This window comes from Babylonia areolata, chromosome 34 (assembly GCF_041734735.1).
Source record: "Babylonia areolata isolate BAREFJ2019XMU chromosome 34, ASM4173473v1, whole genome shotgun sequence".
Taxonomy (NCBI): Eukaryota; Metazoa; Mollusca; class Gastropoda; order Neogastropoda; family Buccinidae; genus Babylonia; species Babylonia areolata.
The window spans coordinates 21789712-21801450 of record NC_134909.1 but is presented as its reverse complement, the minus strand read 5'-3'; the positions used below and the strand labels follow the sequence as shown (position 1 = coordinate 21801450).

The following is an 11739-nucleotide window of genomic DNA, read 5'->3' as shown; positions in this document are numbered from 1 at the left end:
CGCGCACACACGCACGCACACATGTAGCCTCCATGTACACATGCGGAGAGAGAGACAGACAGACCGACAGACAGACATATGGTCATGCACGCTTGCTGACATACTGATATGATCACTGTTCTTTTTCTTTCCAGCAACAACATTGCCTCGCCCGTCAGTGGAGGAAAGGTAAGTGCATTTCATACTGTCTGATGTTCTCCTGAATTCGGAGGGTTTAAAAAAATGTAGGTTGAAAGACAAAGGTGTAAAACGTTTCAGACCATAGCTTCATCATCAGGGACTGAGGTAAATTCGAGACAGAATGGTATCATTCAGCAAAGGAAGCAGTTGTGGGCTGATATATGAGGATGATCAGATTATTGGCATTAAAGATCAGGTCATTGGCATTAAAGAAGATCAGGTCATTGACATTGGCATTAAAGAACATCAGGTCATTGACATTAAAGAAGATCAGGTTATTGGCATTAAAGAAGATCAGGTCATTGACATTAAAGAAGATCAGGTTATTGGCATTAAAGAAGATCAGGTCATTGACATTAAAGAAGATCAGGTCATTGACATTAAAGAAGATCAGGTCATTGACATTGGCATTAATGAAGATCAGGTTACTGGCATTAAAGAAGATCAGGTCATTGGCATTACAGAAGATCAGGTTATTGGCATTAAAGAAGACCAGGTTACTGGCATTAAAGATCAGGTCCTTGACATTAAAGAAGATCAGGTCATTGACATAAAAGAAGATCAAGTCATTGACATTGGCATTAAAGAAGATCAGGTTATTGGCATTAAAGAAGATCAGGTCATTGACATTAAAGAAGATCAGGTCATTGACATTGGCATTAAAGAAGATCAGGTCATTGGCATTAAATAAGATCAGGTCATTGACATTAAAGAAGATCAGGTCATTGGCATTAAAGATCAGGTCATTAACATGGCATTACAGAATATCAGGTTATTGGCATTAAAGAAGATCAGGTCATGGCATTGACATTAAAGAAGATCAGGTCACTGACATAAAAGAAGATCAGGTCATTGACATTGACATTAAAGAAGATCAGGTCATTGGCATTGACATTAAAGATCAGGTCATTGGCATTAAAGAAGATCAGGTCATTGACATTGGCATTAAAGAAGATCAGGTTATTGGCATTAAAGATCAGGTCATTGGCATTAAAGAAGATCAGGTCATTGACATTGGCATTAAAGAAGATCAGGTTATTGGCATTAAAGAAGATCAGGTCATTGACATTGGCATTAAAGAAGATCAGGTTATTGGCATTAAAGAAGATCAGGTCATTGACATTAAAAAAGATCAGGTCATTGGCATTAAAGATCAGGTCATTGACATTGGCATTAAAGAAGATCAGGTTACTGGCATTAAAGAAGATCAGGTCATTGACATTGGCATTAAAGAAAATCAGGTTACTGGCATTAAAGAAGATCAGGTCATTGACATTAAAGAAGATCAGGCCATTGACATTAAAGAAGATCAGGTCATTGACATTAAAGAAGATCAGGTCATTGGCATTAAAGAAGATCAGGTCATTGACATTGGCATTAAAGAAGATCAGGTCATTGGTATTAAAGAAGATCAGGTCATTGGCATTAAAGAAAATCAGGTCATTGACATTGGCATTAAAGAAGATCAGGTTATTGACTTTAAAGAAGATCAGGTTATTGGCATTAAAGAATATTAGGTTGTTGGCATTAAAAAGATCGGGTTACTGGCATTAGAGAAGACTGGATTATTGGTATTAATGAATATCCGGTTATGGACATTAAAGATCAGGTTATGGACAATAAAAGAGATCAGGTTATGGACATTAAATTAAAGAAGATGGGGTTATTAGCATTAAAGAAATGAGTGACAGCAGGTTTGGGAAGAAAGGTCTAGAGTGCGTGTGGAGGGTGGGGGTTGATGGGAAAACAGAAAATAAAAAGCTAAATGAAAATGAAATAAACGTTTGTGTAAAAAAAAAAAAAATAAAAAAAAAATAAAAAAAAAGTTTCTTCGAAATCGTTGTTTTACTTACTTTTTTTTTTTTAAATTACTATTTCTTTTATAAAGGGTAGCCAGACTGAAAACCTTGAAGACTCAATGACTAAAAGCAATACATACTGAAAGAGGTATTGATGAAACTATAATTCTGCTCAGATGTAGTTAAAACACGCAGTTATTGGGATGCATGTTGTTCCTCCAGTTTATTCATAAGGATGCAATCAGTATCGATTTAAAACTATATAACATGCAACAAAATAAATACAATATTGAGATAGATAGAAAGATAGGTAAATAGATAGACATATAGATAGATAGATAGACAGACAGACAGATAGATAGATAGATGGATAGAATAGAATAGATAGATGTCACGGCTCGTGGCATTCATTTGTGCACATGTTCGTGTGTTCGTCTCCCTTCCCCTCCTCTCGTTTCCCCTCTCTCTTTCCCCTCTCCCTTCCTCCCTCCTTCTCTCTCCCCCTTTTTGCTCTATCGTTCTCTTGTGTGCTCAGTTCTGTTCCGAACTGAAGCACGTGAATCTGTTGTGATGTATGTCTGACATGTCCTTAGTCCTTCTCATTTTGAACTCTTGAGATGAGTTAACGTCGTTGTGAAGGAAGGGTTTTGCAAGGCGAGCCAGCAAGCGAGCTGTTGGGTGCCCTCTTGGACAGTCGTGGGGTTCGATTCTTGTGTGACCCCCTTCTGCCTCTGTGTGGGTCTGTGTTCTGTGTTCTCTCCTGGGCCAGTGGTGTGCCTGATTCCTGGTGACAGATTTTTTCCCCTGTGCCTTATTCCTGTGGGTTCCCCCTGACTGCCACCCCGACGGGACTCCAGGATTCGCCTTTTCAGTGGTCATCATTCCACTTCATCCCTGTCCGTTCCAAACTCCCTCACTCCCACTCCTTTCCCCGACCCCCATATTTTCCAGCGTCCTCACCCACAGTCCCTCATCCCGTTCCACCCTTTCCGATTCTGCAGGCGTACGACTAAAGCCAGCTCAGTGATGCTGGCCTTCAACAGACGAACTTGATTTAGGTTCAAGTGAACTGACATTTTTTCGCGTAGATCTGTGCTGCCGTTACTAGGGCCTACTGTGTCGTGGTCATGCTGCTATAGTGTAACCAAAGAATGTTGCTTTAGTTAAGTGTTAAACATGTGTGTCTGGACCAGGATATTCAAAGTGCACAACAGTAAAGAATTGAGCTGAATTATCTATGTCTCTGTGTTTTGTGTTGTGGGGGTGTTAGTTAGTCTGGGAAGATGCTGGGGGTTCATGGGCAACCCCTTATTGGTTGTGACAATAGATAGATAGCTAACTGGTAGATAGAAAGATAGATAACTGGTAGAAAGAAAGAAAGATAGATAGATAGAATATAATAGATAGATAGATAAATAACTGATAATGAAAGACAATGCTGATCGTTCCAGAGCTGTTGGTGCTGAAACTCCATTGGAACTGGAACTGTCTCCTTATGCTTCCAGTGATGCTCCAAACAGTACGTTTCTATGTATCTTCTATGATCCAGAAATTTTTTTTAGTTGGCTGATAAAATGTATCTTCTACACACACACACACACACACACACACACACACACACACACACACACACACTCACACACACACACACACACTGCACTGCAACCCGCTTCAGGAAAACAACACAATCAAGGGCCGTATTCAAGAGAACATCGTGCCTGAGGGTAAATGTGTACCTGCGGGTAATCTGCCTGAGGCAAGGCAAGCTAAATAATATCCAGTGTTCATGAACACAAGAGTCTACCTGCATGTCTACAAACCTGAAGGCAATTTACCCATACTACCTTCCAAGGGTGACTGCCCATGAAGCAGAGGTAAATATGGCAGATCCTTTTCTTTTTTTTTTTTTTAAGGGAAAACAGGCGTGCTTTAGGAATAGCACGTGTTTTGCGAACTCTCTCGCCAATGTTCTGAGATGTGGTGCAATGAGAAATGAAACTGAGAGCATTTGCAGACGGGAATCATTGGGATTAAAAAAAAGAAGAAGAAAAAGACGATGGGTTAACTGTCTGAGCGAACAGCGTGTGTCTTGAATACGAAGATAACTTATCCTTGAAGGTAAACTGTACCCGCAGATCCCAGTCATGTCAAAGATAACTTGCCTGAAGGCAAAATGAATTTCTCTTGAATATGGCCCTAGATGGACAATGAGGAGATGAGCATCCTCAACAAGTCCCTGGCCAAGCCATCTGAGGTGTACACACAATGCTTGAAGGAAAAAAAACAACAGACATCTGACAAACGACCTGGTTATTGATATGAAGACAAAAGAAGGGGAAGGTGGCGGAATGTTTCAGACGCTCATCTGCCAATACAGAATCTGTGGAGGTCTGGGTTCGAATCCCGCTCTCGCCCTTTAGTTCGACTGGAAAATTGAACTGAGCGGATAGTCTTTCGGATGAGATGATAAAGCCAAGTCTCGTGTGCAGCACGCACTTGGTGCATTGAAAACGAACCCATGACAACGAGGGTGTTGTCCTCTGGTAACATTGAGTAGAATAATTCCACTCTGATAGGTACACAGATATGTGTACAGCACTCAAGGTTGCTGATCAGGCATCTGCCGAACAGATGTAGTGTAGCGTGTATACATTTGTCCAAACACAGTGACCACTTCTTGAGAAACTGAAACTGAAACCAAAGCCCCGCTCAATCAAAGACGTGAGTGTGCTTAGAGTGTGTTATTGGTGTTCCAGACACAGGGCCGTATGAAGAGCTGAAGCCGATTGACATAGGACTGAAGTCTGTGTACAGTGCCATGTCTCCACCTCCACACACCTTAGGTAATCCTCTCTCTCTCTCTCTCTCTCTCTCTCTCTCTCTCTCTCTCTCACCTTTTGTCATCTTGTAAACATTTTAATTTCATTTCTCTTTGCCCTGAGGGCTGAATGTAAAAAAGCATATACATGCTTATTCCACTTCCCTCATTAAAAAAAAAATTGTTTGTTCGTTCGTTCGTTCTCTCTCTCTCTCTCTCTCTCTCTCTGTCTCTGTCTCTGTCTCTATCTCTCTCTCTCCCGAATCTATTCCCTCTCATATTATTCCTTCTCTTTTTTTCACTCCAGGTACAGAAGTTGCTTCTGAGAATGCAACTTAAAGACCAGCGTGTGCTCCTGCCATTTTGACAGTGGATGCCAAGTTGGAATGGATGATCGTCTGGACTATGATGATGATCATAATGATCATTTGTGTGGTAGTGGTAGCAGCAATAGTAGTGGGAGGAGCAGTTACAATAGTTAGTGTAATATATTTTTTTTAATTCTTTTGTTGCTGTCAGAGGATATACAATTACCAGTTTGCAAAACAGATGTTTCTGATCACACACACACACTGCGTGTGGTTCGTCTGTCGGGATTGACGAGGACCATCTAGTCATCCTGGGGGTGGGTGGGTTGGGCTCTGTGAGTGCGCAGATGACTGGTCAGGCCAATCCGCGCCCGGAAGGTACTGACGCAGTGTGGACAGGGGATGGTGGCGGCTGTCGGGGACTTGCTGGCACTGCTTTTCCTGGCCTGTCTGCGTTGCTCTGCTGCAGCGATTCTATTGGCCTCACAGGATTTGGCGCCTTTGTAGACAGCTGAACGCCACTTTGGTCTGTCCATTGCATTCAGCTCACACACACACACACACACACACACACACACACAGAGAGAGAGAGAGAGAGAGAGAGAGAGAGAGAGAGAGAGAGAGAGAGAGCTTGCACTGGGAATATGGGAAGAAAGATCATCAGAGAAGAAAAAAATTGAAAATATGAAAAACTATTTTGAGCTCCCTGTGAATGATATAAAGTTGTTGGTTTTTTGTTTTATTTTTTTCAAGAATAATTTATGCATGTGACTGCTGTCATCTGGACACTGTATCTTTAGCCCAATGTTTCTGATAGAGAAACCTTTAAACACATCAAGACACCATGAGCAATCTTATTACTCTGAAGATTCGGAATGAATGTGTGTGTGTGTGTGTGTGTGTGTGTGTGTGTGGGTGTGCAAAACCCGTTCCAATGTTCGCATAATATCATTTCTAGGTACTTTTAATTGTACTGATGACTTCAGGCATGTGGTAACCCTTTTGTAACCTGCTACCATGAATTGAGGCAGAAATCGCCTGTTAGGAGAAAAAAGCTCCAGGGGTGAAGACTTTCTTGGTTTAGATTTTAGGTAGAGGATAGCCATGTGATCTGAAACAAGAAAGTCTCTCTCTCTCTCTCTCTCTCTCTCTCTCTCTCTCTATATATATATATATATATATATATATATATATGTGTGTGTGTGTGTGTGTGTGTGTGTGTGTGTGTGTGTGTGTGACATTAATGCATCGGGTTAAATGAATAACAAAGTGCTAGTGACGGTCTAAGTGGAGATAATCTTTATGAAATTACGTCCCTTCTGTGTTGTGGATGATGAATTACTGATTTCCCTCCCTATTGTTACTAAGATCAATAGCAAAAAAGTAGAATTTATATCTATTATATATACATATTTATGCATGTGGTATGATTATTGTTTATGCTTTTAATATGTATTTGTTTTCAATTCTGAGTAACGTTAATACGGACGCACATTGTATTATATTTCATTCCAACTTGAATCTGTGCAGAGAGGATCTGTCAAGTGAGAGTATTTTTTTTTGTTAGATAAGTATGTTGTTTCTCGGTTGTTGTTGTTGATTATCATTTTTTTTAATACCTTTTGGATTTCGATTGTTTGAAAAAAAAAAAAAAAACTATCGTAAACCAGTCCTCATTGTATCTGTCATGGTGGTGATCAACTTTCTTTTAGTTGATAAGGGTATTTGAAAGTTCATGTGAAAATCATAATGCTCACGAGTTGTGAGTTGTGACGTAAGTGTGGTGGAACAGAAAATAGCTTCCATTTGTTCACAATTATCGTAATAGAGGATGGAAAACAAGTGATATCAGATCAGGAAATGATATTCGGTAGTTAAAGACAGTGAAATACAGGTCTTGGAGATTAACGATGCTGTACATGGCTTTTACTACAGTGGTTGGTTTTTGCTGTTGTTTATTACTTTATGTTTGTACTGTAGTAACTGCTTAATTTTCTAATTGTTAAATTAAACGACTTTTGTAACATTCTTGGAAACTGAAAATCGGTGGAAAATGCAGTTATTGGCTATATTTCATAAAAAAAAGTATATATTGATGAGCTTGTATAGCTTGTCCATTAGTCATAATGTTGTGACTGGTCATTACATAAATGGCCAGACTTGTCTTAAGAAATATGGTTTGCCATTTCCTATTGACTGTGTCATCATGAAAATAAATCAGAAAAAACCCAGTAAAGATGTCTGTTTTCTTTGACATTATGAAAATACTGTTGTAGATATTGTTGTATATTCATTTCACCCAAAGATTGACTGAATGATCAATTGTTTATTTGTGTGTGTGTGTGTGTGTGTGTGTGTGTGTGTGTGTGTGTGTGTGTGATATAGATATTCCTTCAGCAAACATTTGCTATATATATATATATATATATATATATATATATACAGTGTGTGTGTGTTTGTGCGCGCGCTTCTCTCTCTCTCTCTCTCTCTCTCTCTCTCTCTGTATATATATATATACACACACACACACACACATACATGTGTATTCATACTTGCGTGGTGGCACGTTCGCCTGCATGCGTTTGCTCACATTCATGGCGAGGGTGAGAGACACACGCGTAGAGAGAGAGAGAGAGAGAGAGAGAGGGGGGCACATCCGCTCTGTGACGGGTTGAGGACGGTGGTGTGGAGGTGGTGGTTAGAAAGGAGACCCCCTGAAGATAGTCCACAAAAGGCATGGAACATTCAAAGCAGCAGCGACGTTCGTTCTTATCAGTTCTGATCCGGCTGCATTATCAAGGTGACAGAACACACACACACACACACACACACACACACTCCCTCTCTCCCTCACTACTCTCCCCTTCACGCTCTCTTCAGTGGAGTTAACCTGCAATGGAGCGATCACGCGATCTGAACAGGCTGTTGTTTTCCCCTCCCACCTCTCTCTTTTTTTTCTCTCTCTCCGTCTTTTTTTGTTTGTTTATTTTTGTTTTGTTTTTGTTTGTTTTTTTCTGTTTTTTTTTCTTGTTTTTTGTTGTTGTTGTTGATGAAGGGCACTCTCTGCTCTGTCCAATGCCGAATTTTGTGTGCATGTGATGGAGCAGGTGGTTATGTCCAGTCCTCAGGCGGAAGATCTTGACCTGTTCCCGTCGTTCCAGGAAATGGTATCTGTCTTCTGGGCTATATTTGGGTGCTGGAGGCGTCACTTTATTCCTTGCTGTGCCTTGATGATTGTCTTGATTTCATTATATGACACCAGTTTGTTGGCCTGCTCCTTCTGTGCACCGTCTTTTGCCAGAATTTCCGCTTTTTTGTTGCCTCTGATGCCACAGTGTGCTGGTACCCATTGTATCACCACTTTCTCCACTCTGGCACTCAGGGCAACAAGGGCTGAAGTGAGATGGCTCTGTTCTTTGCAGCGGGAGTTCTTGAGGGCTTGGAGCATGGAGCGTCTGAGAACACCACCACCTGCCCTGTTGTTCTTGTGGAGTTCTGCGAGACTGTTGTGGCTGCCTCACAGAGGGCTTCTCGCTCAGCTCGGAAGTTGGTGGAGTATTTTCCTGTTGGGATTGCAATTTCTTCATTTCCGTCTTCGTATCGGAGCAAAATTCCAGATCCACCATCTCTCGTTGCTTCTGTGGCGGAGCCATCTGTAAAGACATGGGTCCAGTCTTCTTGGGGGTGGTTGCAGATGTACTCCATGGCCAGGGCCTTCCTCTCTTCTCCACTCCGGGAATGCTGGTGACGACTGTTGGGAACACCTGCCTCTTCCAAGATGGGTGGGTGACATTTGCCGGAATAGGCTTTGCTTTGTGTTTCATCAAGACTGGGGTTTGTCTTTCAAGTCGTCTTGACTGTTGGATGAAGCTGCCTCTTTTCAGCTGGCTCTTGGCGGGTCTGCTCATTCTGTTGTTCATTGGATGGTTTTCAAGGCGTTTGAATTTTGCTGCCTGGATGAGGATCTTTCTGTCCCTTCTGTCCTCCAATTACTGTAGCCCAGTGGTCTCCTCCATCTTCAGGATTGGGGTGGATTTCATGGCGCCAGTTATGATATGCTAAGCTTGGTTCTGTATCTTGTTGAAGTGGTCGAGGTTAGACTTTGCAGCTGGTGCCCATGCTGATGTCCCGTACTCAACCACAGGTCGGACTCTCCCTGTATAGTGTCTCTTTAGGATACGTTCATCAGCCCCCCCCCCCCCCCCCAGTCCGTCCCTGCAAGTTTCTTCATGATCGCCAGTCTCAGCTTGGCCCTGCCACAGCATCTGGTGATCTGCTGTTTCCAAGTGAGCCTGTGGTCAAAGGTCACTCCCAGGTGGTAGGTGTGAGTTCCTCTGCAAGCCTTTGGTTGTTCATTGTCAACCTCTTGCTTCTTGCTGGATAGGCTGAAGACTGTGTAGGTTCTTTTGCTCGAGTTGACAGAGACAAGCCATTCCTTGGTCCAGTTGCTGATCTTCTTGAGCACAGTCTGGAGGCGTACCTGTGCTGTAGTGGTGTACTCTTCAGAGCACCAGAGTACCAGGTCATCTGCATAGATCGCTCCTCTGACCCCTCTTGGTAGTTCTCTGACGGTGTCATCTATGAAGATGAGGAACAGCGTTGGTGAAAGGACTCCTCCTTGTGGTACTCCATGTCTCAGCACCTTCTTCTTGCTCTTCTGGCCCTGAATCTTGACTCGGGCTTGGCGGTTGTGTAGGTACTGGCTGATCCAGGTGTGCATCCTCCCAGACACACCACATCGCCGTAGTTTGAGCCTCTGTGTGTGTGTGTGTGTGTGTGTGTGTGTGTGTGTGTGTGTGTGTGTGTGTACTGGATCGATACCAGTCTGTAATTCCTTAGTAAATTAGCTCCCTTGACCACTTCGTGCAACGTTAAAGTCATTATTTGCGTCAGACACTCTCCCTCTCTCTCATGGGCCGGCGGCCTTCACAATTAAACATGTGTCAGTGTCAGTGTCTCTCTCTCCATCTCTATCTCTCTCCCTCTCTCTCTCTCAAACCTTTCCCCAGAGACATGCCTCTCAGGACAGTGGTCAACCACACGTGAATCCCAAACCAAGCCAGGAACATCTCCTGAGAAAAGCTTCTCCCAAACAGCCTCATGGGAGCGTCCTTCCAGACAAGAGACCTCCACCCCCACCCCCCCACCCCCACCCCCACACACCAGCCCCAAAGGAACGTCTTCTCAGGTGAGGGACCTGACCCTCCAGACCAGCCCCAAAGGAACGTCTTCTCAGGTGAGGGACCTGACCCTCCAGACCAGCCCCAAAGGAACGTCTTCTCAGGTGAGGGACCTGACCCTCCAGACCAGCCCCAAAGGAACGTCTTCTCGGGTGAGGGACTTGACCCTACACACCAGCCCCAGAGGAACGTCTTCTCAGGTGAGGGACTTGACCCTACACACCAGCCCCAGAGGAACGTCCCAGGTCAGCGACCTGCCCCTCCACATCAGCCCCAGAGGAACGTCCCTCCAAACCAGGGACCTTCCCCTCCAGGGGCCGTATTCAAGACAAAAATCATTTTGCCTCAAGGCAAGTTACCCTTGACAGGGCAGGTACCCGCGGTTACAGTTTGCCTTGAAGGCCAGGTTATCTTCGTATTCATGACACACAAAGTGCACTCAGGCAGCTAACCAGTGGTCTATAAATAAGAATCCCGGGGATTCCCTTTTGCGCATGATATTTTACTTTGCACCACGCCACAGTGCGGAAAAAAAAAGAAAAAAAGAAAAGAAAAAAGAAAAAAAACCAGCTTCAGTGGCAAAGCATCGATCTGAGTCACCAACTTGTCAAATCTAGGGGCCACGTTCGCATTCTGACACATTGCCTTCACTGCTTTTCAGCTAACTGTAAAAATGAACTAACAGAGTTCGGATTCAAATATTTTCTCTTGAATGAACAAATTTCGATGACCCGTAAATTTCGGACATTCCAAAAATGATTTTTTCTGGTTGAGATGATAAAGTATTAAAAAAAAAAAAAGAAAAAAAGAGAGAAAGAAATAGAGAAAGAGTTACAAGCAAGCAACGCGACAGAAATACAGCAGACATGTCAGTGGTCATGAAGACTGAATCCTGTCCCTACCCATCTCCCCTTGTACCCCAACAAGTGCCCAGAATGATTTAATGATATCCACAATCTTTTGTTCTGCCACTTTCGTCCTGCATTTCCTGTTTGAGATGGTGTGTCCATGAAGTACTGTGTGTCAGAATGTCGTCAAAAAATCAACTGCACACAACTCATTTAGTTTTTACATTCACATCATTTGAGCAAAAACCACTGGAGCTGATATCAATCCAAATGGCATTTTGACAAACTGAAATGGACCTAAGTGTGCGGTAAAAGCGGTCTTTGGACGGTCTTCTGGTCAAACCACTATCTGTCAGTGACCTTTTGTGAGATCTATCTTTGTGAAGTATCGATCATTTGCTATACTTGTGCACAACTCTTCAATATCAGGTATGGGTTCTGCATCAAAAACAGTAATTTTGTTCAGTGCTCTGTAATCGACACAAAAAACATGTACCAGCTTTCTTTCTGACAAGAACAACTGGAGATGAGTATGGACTGCATGAAGGTTCAATGATCGCTGAATCTATCATTGTGTTTATTTCTCTGAAAATAACTTCATTAGCA

At 42.7% G+C, this 11739-nt stretch overlaps 1 protein-coding gene and 1 long non-coding RNA gene across 4 annotated transcripts in view; both read left to right on the top strand.

The window, feature by feature from the left end:
- LOC143277350 (uncharacterized) overlaps positions 1 to 7153 on the top strand; it is a 13558-nt gene extending 6405 nt beyond the window's left edge. Inside the window, exons 2-5 of the long non-coding RNA XR_013053736.1 lie at positions 135 to 168; positions 3431 to 3498; positions 4736 to 4822; positions 5105 to 7153. This is a non-coding gene — a long non-coding RNA (uncharacterized LOC143277350). The remainder of the gene's footprint in view (positions 1 to 134; positions 169 to 3430; positions 3499 to 4735; positions 4823 to 5104) is intronic.
- LOC143277326 (uncharacterized) overlaps positions 1 to 11739 on the top strand; it is a 329350-nt gene that overhangs the window by 268589 nt on the left and 49022 nt on the right. The gene's annotated exons all lie outside the window — the stretch shown is intronic.